Source organism: Paroedura picta, chromosome 1 (genome assembly GCF_049243985.1).
Source record: "Paroedura picta isolate Pp20150507F chromosome 1, Ppicta_v3.0, whole genome shotgun sequence".
Classification (NCBI taxonomy): Eukaryota; Metazoa; Chordata; class Lepidosauria; order Squamata; family Gekkonidae; genus Paroedura; species Paroedura picta.
Genome location: NC_135369.1, coordinates 118,526,286 through 118,548,902, shown reverse-complemented (window position 1 = coordinate 118,548,902; position 22,617 = coordinate 118,526,286). Strand labels below are relative to the sequence as shown.

General features: G+C 43.4%; 1 protein-coding gene and 1 long non-coding RNA gene across 2 annotated transcripts in view; both read left to right on the top strand.

Annotated features, from left to right (window-relative positions):
• The window catches only part of SLC35F1 (solute carrier family 35 member F1), a 321,899-nt gene that overhangs the window by 52,978 nt on the left and 246,304 nt on the right, over positions 1–22,617 (top strand). The window lies entirely within an intron of this gene.
• LOC143819437 (uncharacterized) lies at positions 1,016–17,472 on the top strand. The gene is made up of 5 exons (XR_013224974.1): positions 1,016–1,198; positions 8,015–8,088; positions 13,953–14,007; positions 14,626–14,739; positions 15,687–17,472. It is a non-coding gene; the product is annotated as an uncharacterized LOC143819437 (long non-coding RNA).

The following is a 22,617-nucleotide window of genomic DNA, read 5'->3' as shown; positions in this document are numbered from 1 at the left end:
GGCCGCCGAAACGGCGATTTCGAGTCACATGGAAAACGCGGAGGGGGAAGACGCGATGCATACCGGTTATGTACGGGGCGGGGCGCGACGGCGGCAAAACCCAGAGTAACCAATTATGCACGCGGCAATCCGGGCGCCGCTTCTGGTTGCGCCCCGGTCACCCGGAAGCTGCGCTTTCTTCCGCGTTTCGCTGACACGGCTTTTTCGGCGGCATGCACCGAAGCTGCAGCCGGTTGCAGCCGGCACCGTGCATTATCGGTGATTTTAGTCGCCGCCATTCCACCCCGAATGTGCGCTAAAACCCCCGTGCATAATGGGTCAAAGTCAAATACCTAAAGCCCTTTTCAGCACACAAGAGTTACTTTGGAATGAAGTTATACCCTTCCATTCTGATTCAAACATAAACAATAGACAAAAATACCCTTGAAGGAAATCCTCCAACATGAAGTTATCCTCCAAACAGAATGTTGGGAGGGGACATTCATATGGGCCCCCCAATCCCTTGCACTTGAGCATACCACTTTTGTTCAGTTCCTACTTCTTAGATGCAATGTAGCCTTTACTTACTGCTAGAATAGAGTCCAGAGCACTGAGGGAAGCAAGATGAGACAGCAGCACCGAAAGGAAGATATTTGTTCATGAGTATATGTCTGGAAAGAGCCTCTTGTGGCGCAGAGTGGTAAGGCAGCATAAATGTTGTCTGAAAGTTCTGCCCATGAGGCTGGGAGTTCAATCCCAGCAGCCGGCTCAAGGTTGACTCAGCCTTCCATCCTTCCGAGGTCGGTGAAATGAGTACCCAGCTTGCTGGGGGGTAAACGGTAATGACTGGGGAAGGCACTGGCAAACCACCCCGTATTGAGTCTGCCATGAAAACGCTGGAAGGCGTCACCCCAAGGGTCAGACATGACTCGGTGCTTGCACAGGGGATACCTTTACCTTTACCTTTATATGTCTGGACTGCTTGCTTCCCAAGCCAGAACAGAGACTTCTAGCAGTGAGGAAGGCATCTGGCATTCAGGTGGCCAACTTGGGACTCCTGTTATTGCACCCCGGGACAGCACAAATCATAAATGTGTTTGTGTACATGCTGTGCTATCTCCAAACAGGCAGGAGGAAGAAGTTGGTGCCGGTCTGAAATCTCCCATGCATAGCAGCAAGGTGACCAAGGCAACCTATCACATGCAATCTGAAACTGAAGGTAATAAAGCGCCACAGGCTGTTTGTGTTGTCCCCTATCAGCCACTGTAGAAATTAGTTTGTAGAGGCCTGCAGTCTGGCTGGCTTCTTTTATTTTCCTTGCCCTTAGCACTGGAAGGTAAATGGCCCCAGGGGAGGGAGCCACCGTGCAGGGTCCCTGAAAGAATGGGAACCATAGCATGTGCTACATTGTTAAACCTGCTATGGGCATTACACTCTCTTGATGTCCCTCTACTCTCCACAGACTTGATCCCAAATCTTCAGGAATTTCCAGACCTATCATTAGCAGTCCTATTCCCAGACAGTCCTGACAATTGTTGCTGCATTTGCACTGACACATGAAAGATGTATACTGAATGCTTTACATTAATTTGACTCCCGATGAAGATTTTATGGAAATAGGTCTGTTTCTCATCTCTTCTTCAGGTGCTTTTGATCCCAAATGTAGAACATCATATCTTTTGCCCTGAACATTTCAGGGCATGATTCAAGGTGACTTTTTTAAACCTCTGCCATAGATATGGCTGAATAAATTAAAATAAGGGGCAATTTTAATAAGCAGTTAATGTTTTATGGTCTGACTGTTACATTCTGAAAAGCCATCTGTCATCATCAGGGAAACACTTGTTCTTTGCTTGTAATGTTGCTGATCATTTTGAGGTACTGTTAAATGACACATTTTTCAACTTTTCTAGTCCACGCTAAACATCATTCATTACAGTAAGGGACTGGCCTACCCATGCATAAAAAAATAATAGGACTCCATGAGAATTTGCAAACACTGAACTCATAGAATCACAGAATCATAGAGTTGGGAGGCATCTCCAGGACCTTCTAGTCAACCCTATGCAAAATGTAGGAAATTCACAGCTATCTGCCCGCTAACATTGACCCCAATTCTATGCCCAGATGATGCCCCCCCCCCAAAAAAAACTCCAGAATCCCTGGGCAGTCTGGACTGGAGGAAATTCACCTCTGGACCCCAAAGTGGTGATCAGTATTTCTCTGGGCATGCAAGAAAGGGCCATAAAAGTGAAACATGGGCACAATCCCTTCTGCCCACTTACTTTCAGTTTTCCTAAATTCAACAAATCAGCATTTCTGTGAGGTGGCTATCTAGCCTCTGCTTTACATGTTCCAAGGAAGGAGAACATACTACCACCCAAGGAAGCCTGTTCCACTGAGGGATTGCTTTAACTGTCAGGAACTTCTTCCAGATGATTAGTCAAAAATTCTTTTGAATTAATTCCAACCCATTGATTCTGGTCCAACCTTCTGAGGCAACAGAAATAACTCTGCTCCATCTTCTGCCCTTCAAGTACTTGAAGATGGATATCATATCACCTCTTGTTTGTCTTCTCTCCAGGCTAAACAGACCAATCTCTCTCAACCTTTCCTTATATGTCTTGGTCTCCAAACCCCTCAGAATTTTCATTGCCCTTCTCTGGACATGCTCCAGTTTGTCTACATCCTTCTTCAATTGTGGTGGCCAAAACCGAACACAGTATTCTAAGTGAGGTGTAACCAGAGCAAAGTGGTACCATCACCTTGTGTGATCTGGACACTATACTTCTTTTGATACAGTCCAAAATCCCATTTGCCTTTTTAGCTACTGAGACACACTGCTGACTTATGTTCAATGTGTGGTTTACTAAGATCCCTAAATCCTTTTCACGCATACTACTGCCAAGAAGTGGACAAGTTGCTAGGTTCGGTCAGGGCGACCACCTGTCCCCTCGACCCCTGTCCTTCTTGGCTCCTCAAGGGAGGTGGCCAGAAGATAGGAGGCCAGCTCAGAGACATCATCAACTCCACCCTGAGTACGGGAGAGTTTCCTGAGCGGCTCAAGGAGGCGGTGGTCCGCCCTCTCCTGAAGAAACCATTGCTGGACCCGCTGGACCCTGGTAACTACCGCCCAGTGTTGCATTTAGCGTTCCTGGGCAAGGTGGTGGAGAGGGCTGCAGCGGACCAGCTCCTGGCATTCTTGGAGGAAACTTCAGCACTCAGTCTGGCTTCCGCCCTGGCCACGGGGTGGAGACGGTTTTGGTCGCCCTGCTGGATGACCTCTGTCGCCAGCTGGATAGAGGCGGGTCAGTCGTGTTGGTCCTTTTAGACCTATCGGCGGCATTTGACATCGTGGACCACAAACTGTTGGTCCATGGCCTGGCTGGTATGAGGATATGGGGCACAGCCTTGTGCTGGGTACACTCCTTCCTCCAGAACCGGTCCCAGAGGGTTGCTGTGGGGGAAGAGTTCTCACAGCCCTATAGACTCCCTTGCGGGGGTACCTCAGGGTGCTGTCCTCTCCCCCACATTGTTTAACATCTTTATGTGTCCTCTGGCCCAGCTGGTGCGGAGCTTTGGGCTGGGTTGCCATTAGTACACTGATGACACCCAGCTCCATCTCCTAATGAACGGCCACCCAAACTCCCCCCCCCCCGGAACCATTTGCCAGATGTTTGGAAGCAGTGTCTGAATGGTTTGAGCAGAGTCACCTGAAACTCAACCCCTTTAAGACAGAGGTCCTGTGGCTGGGGGGAAGGGGGTGGGAACAGGCAGCACGTCTACCCACCCTAGCAGGGGTGCAACTTACATCGTACCCCAAGCTAGGAATTTGGGTGTGACTATTGATGCCTCCCTGATTATGGAGGCTCAGGTCAAGAGAGTAGCGGGCCAGGCATTTTTCTATCTTCGCCAGGCCCGGCTACTAGCGCCCTACCTGTCCCCTGACCACTTGGTCACAGTGATCCATGCGACAGTCACCTCCAGAATAGATTTCTGTAACTTGCTCTATGCAGGCCTACCCTTGTCCCTGACCCGGAAACTACAGCTGGTGCAAAATGCAACTGCCAGGGTCCTCACTGGAACATCTTGGAGGGCCCACATCCAGCCGGTGCTGAGGCAACTGCATTGGCGGCCAATTGCTGCCCGGATCCGGTTCAAGGTTTTGGTTTTAACCTTCAAGGCCATATGCGGGTTGGGACCCACATACCTGAGGGACTGCCTACCACTCTATGCCCCCCGCAGGGCCTTATGCTCTGCGGGTGAGAACCTGTTGGTCGTCCCCAGCCTGAACGAAGTGTGCCTAGCCTCAATCAGGGCCAGGACCTTTTCTGTCCTGGCCCCTACCTGGTGGAATGAGCTCCCGGGTGATCTGTGGGACCTGCGGGATTTGTCAGCTTTCCGCAGGGCCTGTAAAACGGAGCTCTTCCACCAGGTCTATGGTTGAGGCTGGGGTCAGCGAATCAGGGACATCGCTCCCCCCCTAGGAGTTGAAGTGTACACTAGTCTCCTATCCTTTCCTCTTCACCTCTTTGATAATTGGGGGAGAGATGGGATTTTTAGCCGTCATGTTAGTAGATTGATGTTTTAATGGGAATTTTAATGGGGTTAGTTGTTGTGACTCGCCTCGAGCCTGTCGGGAGAGGCGGGAAATATATCTAAATAATAATAATTAATAAATAACAGATCTCCCCCATCATATAACAATGCATTTGATTTTTCCTACCTAAATGCAGAACTTTTCACTATTGGAATTCATTTTAGCCCAGGTTTCCAACCTGTCAAGATCATTCTGTATCTTGATTCTGTCTTCTGCTGTTTGCTACCTCTTCCAGTTTAGTATCATCTGCAAATTTAATAAGTTCCTATTCCTTCATTCACTTATGAATATGTTGAATAACACAGGGTCAAGGACAGATCCCTGAAGTATTCCAATTGTCACTCCTCTCTAAGAGGATGACAAATCTTTAGGTGCAATCTGTGGACCAATTCTCAACCCACCTAGCAGTAATAGCATCCATACCACATTTTACCAACTCATCAACAAGAATATAATATGGAATCTTATCAAAAGCTTTACTGAAATCAAGGTAAATTGTATCCACAGCATTCCACTGATCCAGCAAGTAGGAGCTTTCTCCAAAAAAGAGCTAAGGTTAATCTGACATGACGTTCTTGAAAAAGCTATGCTGATCTTAGTAATCACAGCTAACTGCTCTAGCTGCTCAAGGACCAACTGTTTGATGATTTGTTCTAAACATTAGCCAGCTGTAGGCATCAAGCTAAAAGTTTCGTAGTTACCTGGATCCTCCTTTTTTCCTCTTTGAAGATGGGAACGTTTGCCTGCCTCCAATCTTCTGGCACTTTGTTCTCCAAGTATTGTAAAAAAATAATTGATGGAGGTTCAGAAATTATATCTGCAAGTTCTTTTGGTACTCTTGGATGCAATTCATCTGGCCCAGAGGACTTAGTAACATTGAAAGAAAGTAGGTGTTTATGGATTACCATGATTATAGGCTGCAACTGCCATCCCTCATCACATTATGTGATTCTGCCACATTGAGCACAATTTCAATAGCAAGAGAAAACTGAGGAGTAGGAATTGAGCAGTTCAGCACTCTCTTCATCACTGGTGACAATTTCACTTTCTTGTCCTCACAATGGACCTACCATGTCCTTTCTCTTTTTCTTATTTTGAACATAACTAAAGAAACCTGTTTTGTTGTGTTCAGCATTTTTCACTAGCTTAAGGTCATACTGAGTTTTAGCTTTTCTAACACTCTCCCTACAAGCATTGGTTATTTGTTTATATTCATCCTTGGTTGGAAGGCCTTCCTTTCATTTCCTAAATGAATCTTTTTTATTGCTCAAAGCTTTTGAAAGCAGTTTATGGAGCCACCCTGGCTTATTTAGGCTCCACCCATTTTTCCTTCTCAAAGGAATTGTTTGTGATTGTGCCTTCAGTATTTCACTTTTAAGAAATTCCCATGCCTCTTGAACTCCCAACTCCTTAAGTTTTTCTGATAATTGGATTCTACCCAGCATAACTTTATTTCTGTCAGATGGCTATCTAGCCTATGCTTAAAAACTTCCAAAGGAGAACCCACCACCTCCTGAGAAAGCCTGTTCCACTGAAGAACTGCTCTAACTCATAGGAATTCCTTCCAGATGTTTAGCTGAAAATTCTTTTGAATAAATTTCATCCCATTGGTTCTGGTCCGACCCTCTGGGGCAATAAAAAATAACTCTGTTCCATCCTCTGTGTGACAGTCTTTCAAGTACTTGAAGATGGCTATCACCTCTTAGTTGTCTTATCTCCAGCTAAACAGACTAAGCTCCTTCAACCTTTCCTCATGGGCCCATTCTGCACAAAATGGTTAATGTACTTTCAATGCACTTTCAAAGTACATTTTCCTGTTCTGCACAGGAAACTCCAGCTGCAAAAGCACACTGAAAGTGCATTGTCCTACACTTGGAATAAGCCTTAGTCTCCAAAGATTCTCTTAAAACTACAGATGTTTTTGTTGCTGCTGCTGTGGAACTTTTTTCTTGCCAATTTCTTGCAGCTCTTTATGATTGATTTATATTATATAACAGTGGCCTGAAAAATCTGTGGGTGTTGGGTTTTGATAGCTGAAGATTCTAGGACTCTCTTTGAGGTTGACATGCTTGTTTTTGAGATGTGTCTCTAGATATACTTTAAAAGACTTATTTCATAGGAGCCTCAGGATAGTTTTTGAACATGTTCCCCATTGATTGCACAGTGCCTCAGATGTTGCTAACTCACACTGTAGCTGCTGCCTGCTTTTCAAATTTCAGACCTATATATGTGTTTTGAGTAATAAAACACATTCCAGGTCTCTTATCCGATAATTTTCTATATGTATGTGGACTGTTTCCATTCAATCTGCAGGAGTGGTGAAGCCCTGGTCCTTGCTGTATGTATACATGTAGAGAAGTTTTCCAGCAATAGGCACTCTCAAAGATAGGAGCTTCTATCTGTTGTCAGTTCTATCTGTTCTTTTCCTAGAAGCTGCTGACACATATTCAATAAGGTTGCCAACCTCCAGGCAGTAACTGGAGATCTTCCACTGACACGATTTACCTCCAGATGACCACAATCAGTTCCCACATAGAAAATGACTGATTTGGAGGGTGGACTTAATGGGGATTTTCACTTTACTGTTCTATTTGGCCCAATTTCAGGTAAAGCAATACAGGGATGGAGAGCTCATACCGCATATTTCCTTTTGTTAATGAGCTGCCTCTGAAGTCCAGTGGTCATTTCAAACTGTGCCATGCCCTCCTGCCCTTTGTTCCTCATGCAATCTTCCTAGGAGGTTTTTCTTTTAATGTTCTAAGTGGTCCTGCTATAGCACTTCAGTGCTATAGCAGCATCATTGAGATGCCTTCACTCCACTGATGTGCTATACTGGTTTAATGTTATAGTGGCATCATTTAGAACATTTTTTTAGAACTCAGATTGTGCAACAAAAAATGGGGGAAGGCTTCCAGTGGAGCTTCGTCTCCAGCTGGCTGGCTCTGAATCAACAGAACTTCTTTGTATTAGAGAATGTAGGTAAACACTCTTTTACCTGCAAATTAGAGTTTTCTAGTACAAGGGAGAAACTCTGGGGGATCTCCAGTGCCTGAAAAAGGTGAAAGCTGTGAAGGAGAAGGAGTTGTAGTCACTGTAAGGCCTCACCATGGCTGGAGAAAAAGAACTCTCTATCAACCTGTAAGACCCTGAGTAGAAACAAGCCTGGAGTGACCTTTCATTTCCTTAAACTAGGTGATTAAGCAACTGAAATGCAAAGTGGAGTCTGTATTGTTGAAGAAACTATCTAACTCCTGTGAGCTGAAGAAGAAGCTGAAAGGGGGAAGGGAAAACAGGTGTATAATGTCACAGATTTTACAGAAGATTCTGGTTGTTATATTATTAATTTTGGAACCATGTTATTACTTATTAAAAAGGAATAATGACACCTAGAAAGGAAAAGGAAGGTACAAATGCAGTTTGTTGTCTCCACCCCAGATAAAGTGAATATGCAGGAGATGATGACAAAAATGATACAAACGGCTGAGACTTTGAGTGCCATGAACAGAAAGGTAAATAAAATTGACGAAGATTTAAGCAATATTAAACAGGAAACATCAAAAATCCCATGGCTATAACAGGGTATATCTTAACTAGTGAAAGATTTTTAAATTGTTTTATTGCCACCATTTGGGAGTGATGGGAGACAATGACACCCGAAGTGTGTTGTAAAGGGCCGGGGGGGATGAAGTAAAGGGCCATTAGTTGACGGACCAAATGAGGTCTGCAGCCCACAGGTTGGGGATCGCTACTCTATATGACAGCCTTTTACATACTTGAAGATGGTTATCAGATCCCCTCTCAGTCGTCTTCTCTCCAGGCTAAACAGACCAAGCTCCCCCAACTTTTCCTCATACATCCTGGTCTCCAAACCTCTCATCAGCTTTGTTGCCCTCCTCTGGACATGCTCCAGTTTGTCTACATCCTTCTTCAACTGTGGTGCCCAAAACTGAACACAGTACTTCAAGTGAGGTCAAACCAGAGCAGAGTAAAACGGTACCATCACCTCCCATGATCTGGACAGGATACTCCATTAGATATAGCCCCAAATCCCATTTACCTTTTTAGCCACTAAGTCATGTTGCTAACTCATGTTCAATGTATGGTCTACTAAGACTCCTAGATCATTTTCATGCATACTACTGTCAAGACAAGTCTCTCCCATCCTATATTGACGTATATGGTTTTTCTGACCAAAATGCAGAACTTTACATTTATCCCTATTGAATTTCATTTTATTCAGTATAGCCCACTTCTCAAGCCTATTAAAATCATCCTGTACTCTGATTCTGTCTTCTGTTGTGTTTGCTACCCCTCCCAGTTTAGTATCGTCTGCAAATTTAATAAGTACCTCCTCTAATCCCTCATCCAAATCATAAATCATAAATATGTTGAACTACAGAGGACAGATCCCTGGGGCACTCCACTTCTCACTCTTCTCTAAGATGATGCTGAACCATTAACAAGTACCGTATATACTCTCATATCAGCCAACCCACATATAAGCCGAGGCTTATTTTACCACAAAATCTGGGCAAACATTGACTCGCATATAAGCCGAGGGTGGGAAATGCTCCATCATCACAGGCTCTTCCCCCCCCCCCAACAAATGCAGAAAAGTCAAGAGGATGAATAGCTGCTGAGTTTTGTACCCTGCTTTTCACTAACCAAAGGACACCCTGAGAGAGCTCAGACAGAACTGCTCTGAGAGAACAGTTCTGGCAGGAGAATCACAGTGCCCCCCAGGCCAGCCAACAAGAGCAAAAGAACAGTACCTGAAGTTGGCAACTTACTACAACAAGCACAACAGCTACCAAACTGGGAGAATGGACAACTCTAACTACAACTGCAAAACTGAATACAAGAATGGACAACTCTAACTACAACTGCAAAACTGAATACTGAAAAAAGAACTGTAGGAATCAACTCTTAAAAGAAACCCAACCCCAAGAAGAAAAGGCATACAATGCTGCCCTTCAGATAAAAGAAGAAACACTAGAGGAAAGAAATAGTAAATCCCAAAGCAACCCCAAAACCCACCCCACCCACAGAAACCAAAAGAATATTTTGGAAGAAGTGATTAAAAAGAGGAAGAAGTGAAGACAAAGGGAAAATAAAGATCAGAGTCCCTCAGTCAAACTGTTGAATTCCTACAAGCTGCCAGAGCAAGCTCAGCTTGCAGTACACATTTGCAAAAGGCAATGCAACACTTGGCTGGCTGGAGCAGGCTTTTATTTCAATGACCGTATATACTCGCGTACAAGCCAAGGAGGGCTTTTTCAGTGTGAAAAATGGTGCTGAAAAACTAGGCTTATATTAGGACTGACTGTTTAATGATTTGTTCCAAAATTTTGCCACCTGCAGATGTCAAGCCGACTGGTTGGTAGTCACCTGGATCCTCCTTTTTGTCTTTCTTGAAGATGGGGAAAACATTCACCTGCCTCCAAACATCTGGCAACTTTTTATTTTATTTTATCATCTGACTGATTTATTTTACTCATGTTATTTTAATGAGGGATTTAAATGAGGGATTTAAATGGAGTAACTGAACATAAATTAGACAAGAGATTAAGTAATGGGAGTGTTGGAAGGGAACAAGGGAGGTTACCATTGAGCTTTTTTTGATTGCATTAATAAATGGGGATTGGTGGATGTGTGGAGGAACAACAATATAACCATGAAAGACTTTACCTGGTTTTTTTTTAAAGACTTAGTTCATGGTCGAGATTAGATATGATTTGAATTATGAAGGATATTGTTTTAGACATAAGTAGAACTGAGATACTCCCTGGAGTACTATGACACCATAGACCTGTAGTAATTAGCTTGAAGTCAAAGAGAAGGAAAAGTAGTCAAAATGATAGTTAGACTATTATTATACGAAGAAATTGTGAAAGCCTGTAGAGTGTAATTAAAAGTTTCTTTGAATTAAATATACTGGAGGATATCAACCTGAAAACAGTGTGGGATACCTCTAAAGCCTATATCAGTGGTCACCAACCTTTCTGAGGTTGGGGACCGGCAGGGGACCGGCAGGGCATCGGGGCGCGGCCCGCGGCCCACGAGGACCACGCACACGCATCGGCCGCATCCGCAGGCCATGCCCACTCATTGGGCCGTGCCGGCGCATCAGCCGCACCCGCGCATCAGCCGCACCCGCGGGCCGCGCCCGCGCATCAGCCGCACCCGCGCATCAGCCGCACCCGCGGGCCGCGCCCACGCATCGGGCTGCGCCCGTGGGCCGCGCCCGCGAATCGGGCCGCGCCCAAATGGGCGCAGCCCGGCCCTGATTCCCTCTTCCCGCCCTCCCGCAGTAAGAAGCTTCCCGGGCCGCAAGCTTGCGGCCTGGGAAGTTTTTTACTGCAGGGGGGGTGGGGAGAGGGAGCCGCGGCCCGGCACCATGGCCTTCGCGGCCCGGCACCGGGCCGCGGCCCGCAGATTGGGGACCACTGGCCTATATGACAGGATTATAGATAGCCCACCACTGTAAATTTGAAAAAACATAAAGATCAAGGAAGGCAAAAATTAGAAGAAGCAATAAAAAATAAGGAAAATATTATAGTGGCAAAACCGCAAGATAAAAATATTTTACGACAGTTAAAGCTACTAAGAAAGCTATTAAAGCTATTAAGAAAACAAATGGAACACAGAGGTGGCTAGATTAGGTAAACAACTAAATAAAGAAAAACAGCGATATTTTGAGTTGGGAAATAATTAGTGCAAGAATATAAGTGGATTGGTGGTTATATAGACAGATTAAGGATAGATTTGAAAGGGATAGGAATTTGAATTTGAAAAAAACTAGAGTCATATTTATGTAAAGATGTCAATAATTTAATCAAGAAGATGTATGACTTATGCTTCTTATTGGGCAAGGAATCTTGAATATAACATTCCATTGGAAACCTGGCAAAAAATTGGAGTAAAGATCTGAAATTTATGAATAGCTATTATACTAAGGAAAACCATTATAAATTGCATTATTGTTGGTACATGACTCCACATAAATTATCAAAAATAAACAAAAGCCTATCAAGATAAATGTTGGAAATGTAGGGAAGTGAGAGGGGCAATATTTCATATGTAGTGAACTTTCAAACAAGCAAGACAATGTCCATAAAGAAATTTCAAAAATCCTTAAGAACACCATAACCTTAAATCCAGAAGCTTATCCTTTAGGATTTTTGGTCCATGAAAAAGATAACAATTATGAAGAGATATTTAGATACTTGACGATGGTGGCAAGGATAGTATGGGCAAAAAAATGGAAGTTAAAGGAGATAATCACTATATTTCATTAGCAGTTGAAAAGGTGGCAAAATTGACAATATATGTCCAAGATAAACAAATATTGGACTTTAAGACAAAATGGAATCTATGCATAGAGTATATCAGAAAAAAGTATGATTGTGGATTTATGACTATTGGTTATGATTTATAAAGGGAAATGAGATTAAAAATAGTATTTTCGTCCCCGAAATTCTGTCAAAGTAATACCTTGAGCTACCACAATTTACCCCTTATACATAGAAACAGAAATTCAAAAAGCTATTTGGTAATGCTCCAGGGTTTGAACTGGCCCAATGTAACTGTAATTTTTAAACAGCAGGATCCTAGTCCCTTATTACAATTAGCTTTTCAATGTTGGGGAATTTCTGTATCATAATACCCAGAAGTGACATCAAAATATTCATATAGCTTCCTTGCCACTTGCCCCACCCACCAAACCTCTCAGGGATTAAGGGCAGAGTCTTGGAAACACTATTTGCCACCTGTTTTCAAATTATGACTAGTTCACCAACTGCCTCACATGTTGCAGGGTCGTTTATGCAAGATATTTGCTTCCACAGTTGAAAATATTTACAAGATATTGTGGCTAGCTTCAGTTTGTTTTTAGAAGTTGTTATATAAAACTGTGTGTGCTTTCTGCAGCAGCTAGGTTTAAATACATGCTGGAGAGTTGTAGAGAAGGGGAACAGTTTTTGAAATCTCATGGTACCTCTTGGAAACTCACCCTCCAAGTTTTAATAAGCTTGAAAGACTTGAGCAAACTAATCCTCTTCTTCTTTTTACTTAGTTGACTTAAAATTAGTGGTGCTTCACATGCAATTAATACTTTCAATCCACTTTCAATGCGCTTTGCAACTGGATTTTACTGTGTGAAATGGCAAAATCCATTAGCAAATTATCACTAAAATGCATTGAAAGTGAGATGAATATATTATTCCGCATGTGTGAAAGGGCCATAGCATTCTCTGTCTTCTAGAGTAGCGATCCCCAACCTGTGGGCTGCGGACCACATGTGGTCCTTCAACTAATTGGAGGTGGGCCACGAAGGATGCCTTTCCCCCCCTCCTGGCCCTTTACTTCACCCCCCCCCCCCGGCCCTTTACAACACACTTCGGGTGTCATTGTCTCCCATCACTTCCTGATGGGACTATCTCCTTGCAGAGAAACAAGCTCAGGGTTCCCACTGATTTGTCATTGTCATGAGTTAAAATTTCCATGAAAATAAAATGTTCATTGTTGTGCCCTGTCTGTATCTTATTTTGAAGGGATGTTTAAACATTGCCATAGCAATCAGAGAGTGTTAGGGCAGTGGTTGAGAGTAGAGGAGTAAACTACCCCCCCCCCCACCGGGCCTCAGTAAAGTTGTCAAGCGTTGAGTGGTCCCCGGTGATAAAAAGGTTGGGGACCACTGTTCTAGAGCATGTTCAATCATTGTTTTGCTTCTGGTTTTGTTTTTATTTTTTTTGGTTAATTTACATATTTTGGCATACTTAGGAGTCTCCGAGTATATACAGAAGCCTGTCTTGTCTGTGGATGATCCAGTTTCTGCATTTAGGATTGGCCCTGGGGTCGACTACATCAGTAAGAGATGCAGTGATGGAACCAATAAAAACTTTTATGAGTTTATAGAAAATTCAGTTTCTAGAATCTGTTATTCAGTTGTCCTTTTGAACCGAAGAATATTTAATAAGACCACAAAATTATAATAGGGAGGGGGGCAGATGGCTAATTAAATTTAATTAGCGTACAAGATGCCTGATAGCATAATTGTAAAGTACGGTTAAAAAGCCATGGCCCTTTGGGAGTAATCAAGTGGCTGATGAAGCTACCAGCTTTTCTCAAGGGAAGAAAGAATGTATAGATCTGACATCTTAGCTTCATCAAGATTTAACTTATCCTGTATAAACTGGAATATTGCTACTGTTGCAAGTTGGCGGCGTTCGGAAGTTTGTTACAAAATTAATCCAGTTTTAGAATGACATGTGTTATGTATCCTGTGCAATTTGTTAAAAAATAGCATTTGTTTTATTGTTCCATAATATCATTATTAGCAATTGCAAAGTAGTGAGCCATCTTTTCACTTCAGCAGAACCTTTGATGAGGCTGGATGATGGTCAAAAAGCCAACACAGAATAGAGGAGGTAGGATAGAAAGTTAATGCTGAACGTCCTGCATTTAATGAATTTAATATATTCTGATTAACAAATTATTCTAAATTCTTTTTAATAAACTTTAAAAAAAATTAACAGAAACGGCTGATTATTTGCAGACACTTGCCCTGGAGTTCAGCCTGTAATTCCTTGACAGTCCCTGCCTGGTCAATTACCTACCTGTAACAGAACAATGTTGATAGCCTATTTTCCTTACAGCCCACTGAGTGTTATTCTCTGCTCTTCATGAGCTACTCACTATATAATAACAAGGTAATGTCTTTGTAAATACTTTTCTCTGACGCATCTCAAACTGGAAGCTGTCAGGTCCCTAAAACTGGGAGGCATGTGAAAGGAGCAGAGCAATGAAGCCAGAGTTTGCTGAGACAAGCTGGCATTCACGGATCGGTTGCAGGCTTAAGCCTATTTTCATAACCTAACCACAGTTAAAATAAATTGTGCTTTCCTGTTAGGTCTGAACTAACCCAATGATCTGCTTGTGTAAATGACCAGACCATCACATAAACAATTTTCATATTACGCTTCAGTCAGGTTTGCTTGGTGAACAATAACCAGAATACTTTGGTGTCTTTTGTTTCCTGGAAAAAGAAGTGCATGTTGACAGCAGGTGTGGAAAAGTGTCCAAAACAGAACAGCGGGTTCCCAAACAATTATTGCAGGTTTGCAGACAGCACCCTCTCTCAAAATCCTGATGACTTGCACGTAAGCAAATTGTACAAACTGGAAAACAGTACGTAGTCAGTCATTAAAGAAAAACCCTGGTGGCACGTGAAACAGGAATTTGTCCCCCATCTCAGTGGAGAACAGCAGTGGGCTGATTGGCACTTTGATGGAAAATGAGAATGAGAAACAGCCTGATGCCATGCGCAATATCAGCCAGTTAGCACTCCCATACTTCTTCTGAACCAAGGATGTGATCTGACTTACCACTTTTCTAAGAGCCAGACATGCAGTCTGAAAGCTCTGCCCATGAGGCCTGTTGATTTTGGCACCAGTCCAGGGAAGTCCTGGGCCTGGCATGACTCAAGCCCTCAGTTGGCCGATGGGGGAACTGGATAAATCCATGTTCCCTTTTTTGCTGTGGGCCTCATCGGGGTGCGTGTCAGGCCTGGGTTGTCTGGAAGGGGGGAAATTGAGCTGTCCTGATCCGGTTTCTCCCCACCCCCACCCATAATACCATGTTCTTAAAAATACAAGAAATGCCCCAAGCAGCTCTGCTGTGTTGTGCAGCACAACAGAGACACCCCGGGCATTTTTATTTTTAAGAATGTGGTACTGCGTTGTTATGCAATTGCACATTCTCACAAATAAAAAAACAAAAGGCCTATGCTGCCCCACAGCAAGGCTGAACCTTGCTACCCTGGCTGCCGTGTGCTGGAGCACAAATCTAGGGTGGATGGGGGGGGAGGAAAGTGGGCCAAATACTCCCCCATGTGGTACCGGGAAGAATCGGGGCTGTATGTCCTGAGCCAGGCGGCAGCCTCCTGTGCAGCCTGGATGCAACATGACATGCCTTGTCCTGCAGAAAATCCTAGCAGTGGGCTGGACTGGAAAAGTGCTCATGTATGGACAGAAACCAATGATCAGAAGTGCCTCAGTCTGATTTCTACAAGTTTCCTATGTCAGCTGCATCTCATGTTTTCTTCTAGGATTCTTGACTCCTCAAGAATACCTTTTTAGCTGGTGTGGAAAGGCTGCAGAAGACAGAGGAAGATCAGAACAATTACATATCCCCTTTCATGGCTAAATCCTAAGGACATACGTTTTGAGAGAGAGATCTGTGGAAACAGGGAAAGCTTTATATGCACATAGAATTCATCATTTTGAAGTCTTCTATCTACACAAACTTATCAAAGCAGGATCCTGGGAGAAGATCCCTCTTACCTAAGCAGAAGAAAATAAGCAACTGTTTGTCATGTTATGCCAATTGGCTCTGATTTTTGCAGCATTTGTTTGAAAGAGTTGAGCAAGCATACAAGCAAACAGGCATTTAAATGTTCTGAACTATTTGCTAAGTAGCATATTCACTTCATGTTAAATTATTTATGGACAATGTGCTTGTGTGTTCATCCGCATTAGAATGAGCTGTGTGTGTCAGCCTGCAGGAGAGGAGGTTGCTATGGGCATGACTGGTTTCAGTGTGTGGCATTCCTCTTCATTTCCCTGCTCACTGTCCTATGACCACACAGTGTGAAAGCCAACAACAGTGCGCCTACTGGACTGATACTGGATGCAGCGCACTCAGTCTCTGCTGGTTGTGGCCACAACCACAACCACAACCGGATGCTAATTGAGGCAGCTCTTGACTGAGATTCCTTTGACATAGCTAGACATTGGCAGTACAGCTTGAGGCTAAGAAAGAGATGAGCACTGTGTTTCTTTCTTACTTAATTTTATGAAACGAGCCAACTATCTTTCGATTTATGTTAATAAATCTGTTCCCGGAGAAATAGCTCTTATGTTTTATGTACGATATATATATAAATCAGAAGCTTTTAGCCAGCTGCACCTGTAGTTTTCTGTCACTGCTCTCATTGCCAAGGCATACTATAATCTCTTCAAACTTTCTGAGTCCTCATCCTTGCAGCCAATTTGTATATCTGTTTTGCCTGGAGTAAAGGAAAAAATGCTTTTGTTTTTGTGTTCTGATTCCGATGTTCAGGATGCTTATTTGTAAACTAATTTCACAGGAACACTGTGAAACATTACAGTTCTGTGCACGTGCTAATCTCGCCCTCTGTTGGCTGGTGTGTGCAGTTTAAATAAAGTGAACACAAGTACTGCTGGTTGCAGCTTCTCAAGTGGCTTTAACATTTAGAGTCTCTACCAACCTAAAGAATTTACTGTGTTCCATAGAGTCATTTATAACCCCATGTACACAAGGGTAAATTCTATTAATTTCCATTGACTTTATTATTAATTGCTTTTATTCCCAACTTTCTTCCATCAAGGTGGTGTATATTGATTTTCTGGCCTGGCTCAATCCAATTCAGGCTTTTTCAACCATGGGTTCATGAAACCCTGGGGTTTCTTGTTGGCCCTGGAAGGGTTTTGTGAATGCACGGGGGTTAATTGCCCCACCCTCCCAAAATGGACAATGATGGGGCTGGAGGGGGTGGGAAAGGGAGGGGCCCCTAGTGGGCATGTATACAACTATGCTTCCCAACTATATTCTGCATGATTACACCACTTACGACATTTCTCAAAGACCAAAGAATATTTCAGGGGTTTCTCAATGCTAAAATAGTTGAGAAAGGCGAGTCCAATCCCATGAACTGCCCTATTTGATTACAATAACTCTGTCGTTTCTTGTGCTTCAGTTATACCTTCAAAAGTGTGTGGGGTATTTAAGGTTGCTAATTTAGAAACTTCTTCTGTTATGTTCTGTTGCAGGCTTCCTTAAATTGAAATCCACACCTAATCTTGCTATTGGAAACCAGGTCTTCTGTTAACATTTTAAAGAATAGGAGATGAGTTCTTTAAGTAGCCATGATTGCTGGTTCTGCCAGCTGACAATGCAAACTCAGTGCTAGTCAGGCCAGACTGGGAAAGAACCAAGACAGTACAGGCAAATGGTAGAGAATACAACCTTTGCCAAGGAAATGAATAATAACCAAATGCCTCAAGCTTGTGATTCCCTGGTGTAGCTTGCAAGTCCAGGCATATGCATGTGTACATGTGCTTCCATTGCTCATCGTTTTATTACAGTAACTAACCATCTGTGCGAGAGATTCTGGCAGATCTAACACTGTCATTTTGTAGCCTTTATTTTGCTTGGAATTTTGGAAACAGTTTGTTAGCAGAGCAGTAATCACGGAAATAGGCCAGAACCCCTTTTGGAGTTAAGCAACTACATCCCTACAGAGAAGAATGCTTAAAGAGCAATAGCAGAACCGCAAAACACTGTATTTATTTGCCTGTTTTTACAGCCCAATGAGCAGGGATTTCTCTGTTCTTTTTAAAATGCCCATCCCAGTGAATGTCAGATGAATGGTGGTGATTGTGAGAAAGCAATCTCCGATCAACTCCCAGAGTCATACTGGGAACAAAGACTAGTTTTCATTATGAAGTGATGAGCTCATCCTAATCCCCATTTGGATAGGTCTTCAGGTTCCAGACCCTGTACTCACAGCATGCCAGGGGAAACTTTAGGGAGAAAATCTTTGTCAAAAACCATAACCCCCCACTGTCCCCCCACGATGAAATTTTACTGCACGGTCTCGGAATCCTAGGGCCTTATTTGGGTGCACAGGGAACACTATGAAGGTTCTGCTTTCAATCCCGCCCTTGTGCCCAGCCATCCTTAGCTCGGAACACTGAATCCCCCCTTGAGTGGACTGTAACTGAAATGCGGAGGGTAATAGCAAAACAATTCCCTGATTTTTTAAAACCTATCATCATGTCATTATGTATTATATAAAAACAGAAAAGGTTTGAATTACAGTGTAGTTTTGGCTTATGGATGTTTATGAAGTGTCACTATGTTTTAAATTAAAATGAAGCAGTGAAAATTGCTCCAGCCCCCCCCCCCCCCCACACGCATGCACACCTCAGAATTAGCTTTATCACTTTAAAAAGAGATTGGAAAACATTACTGTTCTATGTTAACATCACTTCCGTGTAAGAATCATCATCACAATGAGGGAAAATAGGCAGTGACCAGTGCTAGCAGAGAGCTGGGGAGAGTTTGTCACTGAAAAAGACAATAATGCTAGGAAGAATTGGAGGCAGCAGGAACCCAGCATGAGATGCATTGGCTCTACCAAGGAAGACAGGGCCCTCTGTTTGCAAGACCTGAGAAGAGCTGTTAAAGGATAGGATGTTTTGGAAGACATTGATCCATAGGGCTGCCATAAGTCAGAAGGGACTTTATGGCACTTAGCACATACATGCAGACCACTGCAAGAATTCAATGATCACTGGGGCTTCTCTTTAGTATTTGTGGACTAATAAATATATATTGCGATTTTCATGACAGTACAGGATGCTGTTAAATAAGAAATAATGCATAATAGACACAAAGGAAAAGTTGATGGGAAGAGATATGTTACAAATCATGGGGAAATTAAAATATGTATATACCTTTAGGTATATACCTATATACCTTTATAACATCTAAAAGTTTTTCTTTTTTTCTTTTTTGTCCTGTTTATATTGTTATTTAAAAAAATTTTTTCAAAGAAACCCCATATACACACAGTGAGCTCATGGCTCTAGTATAGGTTTGACCTTGCTTTGGCCTATCAACCACTTTGTGCTTTTAACATGGCCCCAAAATCCCCTTCTCCCATAATCACTAACCAATAAGAAATAAACGAAGTGGCCATATACAGTTATCAGGCTATTGGATGCTTCAGGCTGATCCTGCATGGAGTAGGTATTGGATTAGATGGCCTATATGGCCCCTTCCAACTCAGTGATTCTATTGGCCCTTCTAGCTTGGTAGCATCTGCTGCGACTGCAGGTGGCTTTCCAGGATCAGAGAGAGGTCTTTTCTAACATTTGTATCCAAGGACTTTTAATTGGTGATGCCAGAGCCTGGCCTTCTGCAACCTAAATATGTCCTTTTCTACTGAGCTGCTACCTCTTCTCCCAATTTCTTGCACCTATTGAAAAAGTGTTCTTTTTATTGATGGATACTCTCAGTAATCCCACCCTAACTGACTCATTTGTTTTCCAAGGTACCCTAGTGCAATTCAACAGGTGGTGACAGGATGCCACTGCATAGCAGTCATCATGGCCCATCGTAGATACTTTTTGGGTCGTGAGACATTCAGGGTGAGAAAGAGCTGGAAATAATTTCTGCTTCACTTGTTGTCACTCAGTCTCAGATTTCAAGAAAGTGTTGTCTTATAACAAAAATATATAGTTAAGTGCTATCAACCCAGAGGAAGCTATGACCTTTTCGTTATGGATCTGGAGGCATACATTGAACTAGAAGAGATGCCTTAAAAAGAACCTTGACTCGTAGGAAAATATGCAGGGTCCTTCTTGGAGAAGGAGAGAGAGAAAGGGGTTGCCTAGAGATGATTCTTTGCCAGGGTCCATATATACATTAAAAATTCATGAATGATGTTATCAAAGACTGCTGACAGATCAAAAAGAACCAGCAGGGACACCTGGGCTTTGTCTGCCCCCAATGGGGAATCATTGTTATGATCTTTCATGTTACAAAGTAAAAAAGTTTCTTCAGAGAATAGAAAATGTAATACTCCATGACACAAAGAGATGAAAATGTTCTGAGCTGATTTTAAATGTGACAAATCCAAGAAAATCCAAATAGGAAATGCTGTGGATATAAAGATGTATAGCTTGGATGGTTAACTTAAGTGTGGTGAATCTGCAGTTACATTTGTTTCTCCCATTAGTAATCTTACAGCTAATGAAAGCTAATTCTGTTTTGGTAATATTTATATTGAGCAAGAAAAGTGGTTACTGTTGTCAGCCATAAACTGCAATTAACAACTGAAGCAATATATTTTGGCAGTGAGACATCTGATGGATCATACTCAAATTCTCTTGCTCTGTACTCTATTATTCATTCTGCATATAGTTTGCCTGAACACAATTTATTGGCATGGAACTGGCTGAAACAACAGTTTGGAGGGTGGATTGAATTGTATATACATCCTTGAATCTAAATGCCGATACCTCTATGCAGTAGGGATGCCAGCCTTCAGGTGGGACCTGGGGATCTTCTGGAATTTCAGGTCATCTCCAGATTAAAGAGATCAGTTTCCCTGGAGAAAACAGCTACTTTGGAGGGTAGACTTCATAGCATTGTAGTCCATTGAGGTCTCTCCCCACTCCAAACCTTACCCGCTTTTGGCTCTACCCCCAAAGTCTCCAGGTATTTCCCAAGCCGAGCAGGGAGACCCTAAGTGGCAGCCTACCCTTGCATTCACCTGCTCCTAGGGACACCAAAGAGGACAGCTCCTGGGAACACCAATGGGGGACGGAGGCTGTAGGGAATGGAGAAGGGGAAAAGGGCAATGCCATGCTTGGAAAGGCACTAGCAGCAGCCTCAAAGTCTGACAGGCCTAGGAGGTGGGAGGTGGGGCTCAGGCATCAGGTTGCATCTCGGAATAGGCCAGAGAAGGAAATCAGCAGGAGCTGGGGCCTGCACAAGCAGGCAGAGCAGCCTCTGGAAACTTCAGAGGAGGGCAGGGGAGAAGGATATATTCAGCCAGGGAATCCAGTGGCCTATATTCTTTTCAATCACTGTGAGCTCACTATTGAATACAAAGCTTTGGGGGAGACCAGAGTAAGTCTACCCTCAGACAATCTTTATTTATATTATATTTATATTTATATACCACCCTCCCCCGAAGGCTCAGGGCGGTTTGGCCAGCCTAGCAAAGGCCAACCAAGAGGGAGGAGCCAGACCAGGTCTGTGTCAGGGATATGAATACCAGCCTCCAGGTGGGACCTGGGGATCCCATGGATTTACAGATCATTTCCAGACTGCAGAGATTAGTTTCCCCGGAGAAAATGGATACATTGGAGGGGGGACTCTATGGCATTTTACTCCACTGAGGTCTAGGTCCTTCCCAGGCACCACTCCCAAATCTCCAGGAGTTCTCCTGGAGCTGGTAACTCTACTGCCCCACTGCCATCAGCCAAGGAACCCGAAGCTTGGAGCTGGCAGCCCAACTCCCCCCCTCCTTTGGTAGCTAAGGGGGACCTGGCGGCCCTAGTGAGGGAGCTGGTGCTGGACAGAGAGGAAGGGTCTAAGAGTGTTGCCACTTCTTTGAATTCTAAGACTCTTTCTGAGCTATGGCTGGTAGAACAGAAGACTTGGAAGGCATGGTGGCCCTGAATGCCACCCTAGGAAGAATGGGACAACACCTATAAGGGCTTCCTACTACTTCCAGTGAGGACTTACTTCCTGATAACTATATTACTTCTAGGGGCAAAGCTCTAGAATGTACACCTGCACTGTGACCTTCCTGGGTTCTGTCTCTCCTCCCCCGGCTCCACACTTAAACTTGAGATCCAGTGTGGTGAAGTGGTTAAAGAGTACCAGACTCTAATCTCAAGAGCTGGGTTTGATTTCTGATTCCACCTCCATATGCATCCAGCTGGTTTGCCAAATTCCAGTTGAGGGTCTGGAAATCTTCAGGAAGATGAAAGAGAGAAAGAGAGACAAAGAAAGAAGAGGGAGATAAGAGAGGAGGGAAGGAAGGCATCAATTCTGAAGAAAACAGCTGCTTTGGGGGAGCCTTGAGCAAGTAATAGGGCACTGGGATACCAGTATGATGTATCAAATGTTATAGTATAATTAACTTCTAAGGAGTCAATTGGTTCTTTAATGTCCAGAATATTAAACAGATCCCAATGCGTTTCACTGTGTGGCTTTTCAAGGAACATCAATTTCAGTGTTTTCAATAGGAAACTTCAGTTTAGAGAAACAATCTCTTAATGGAGAGTAAGACTGTTATAACAACTGCTGGAATGCCTTAAGCTTGAAAAAGCTTGAAAATACTGCTCTGGCCGGCCTCACTGCTGGAGGGAAGAAACAGCCAACCCATGTGTATTTCTTCTGCGCAACTCGCTGCAAATTTGAGGCCTACTGCACAG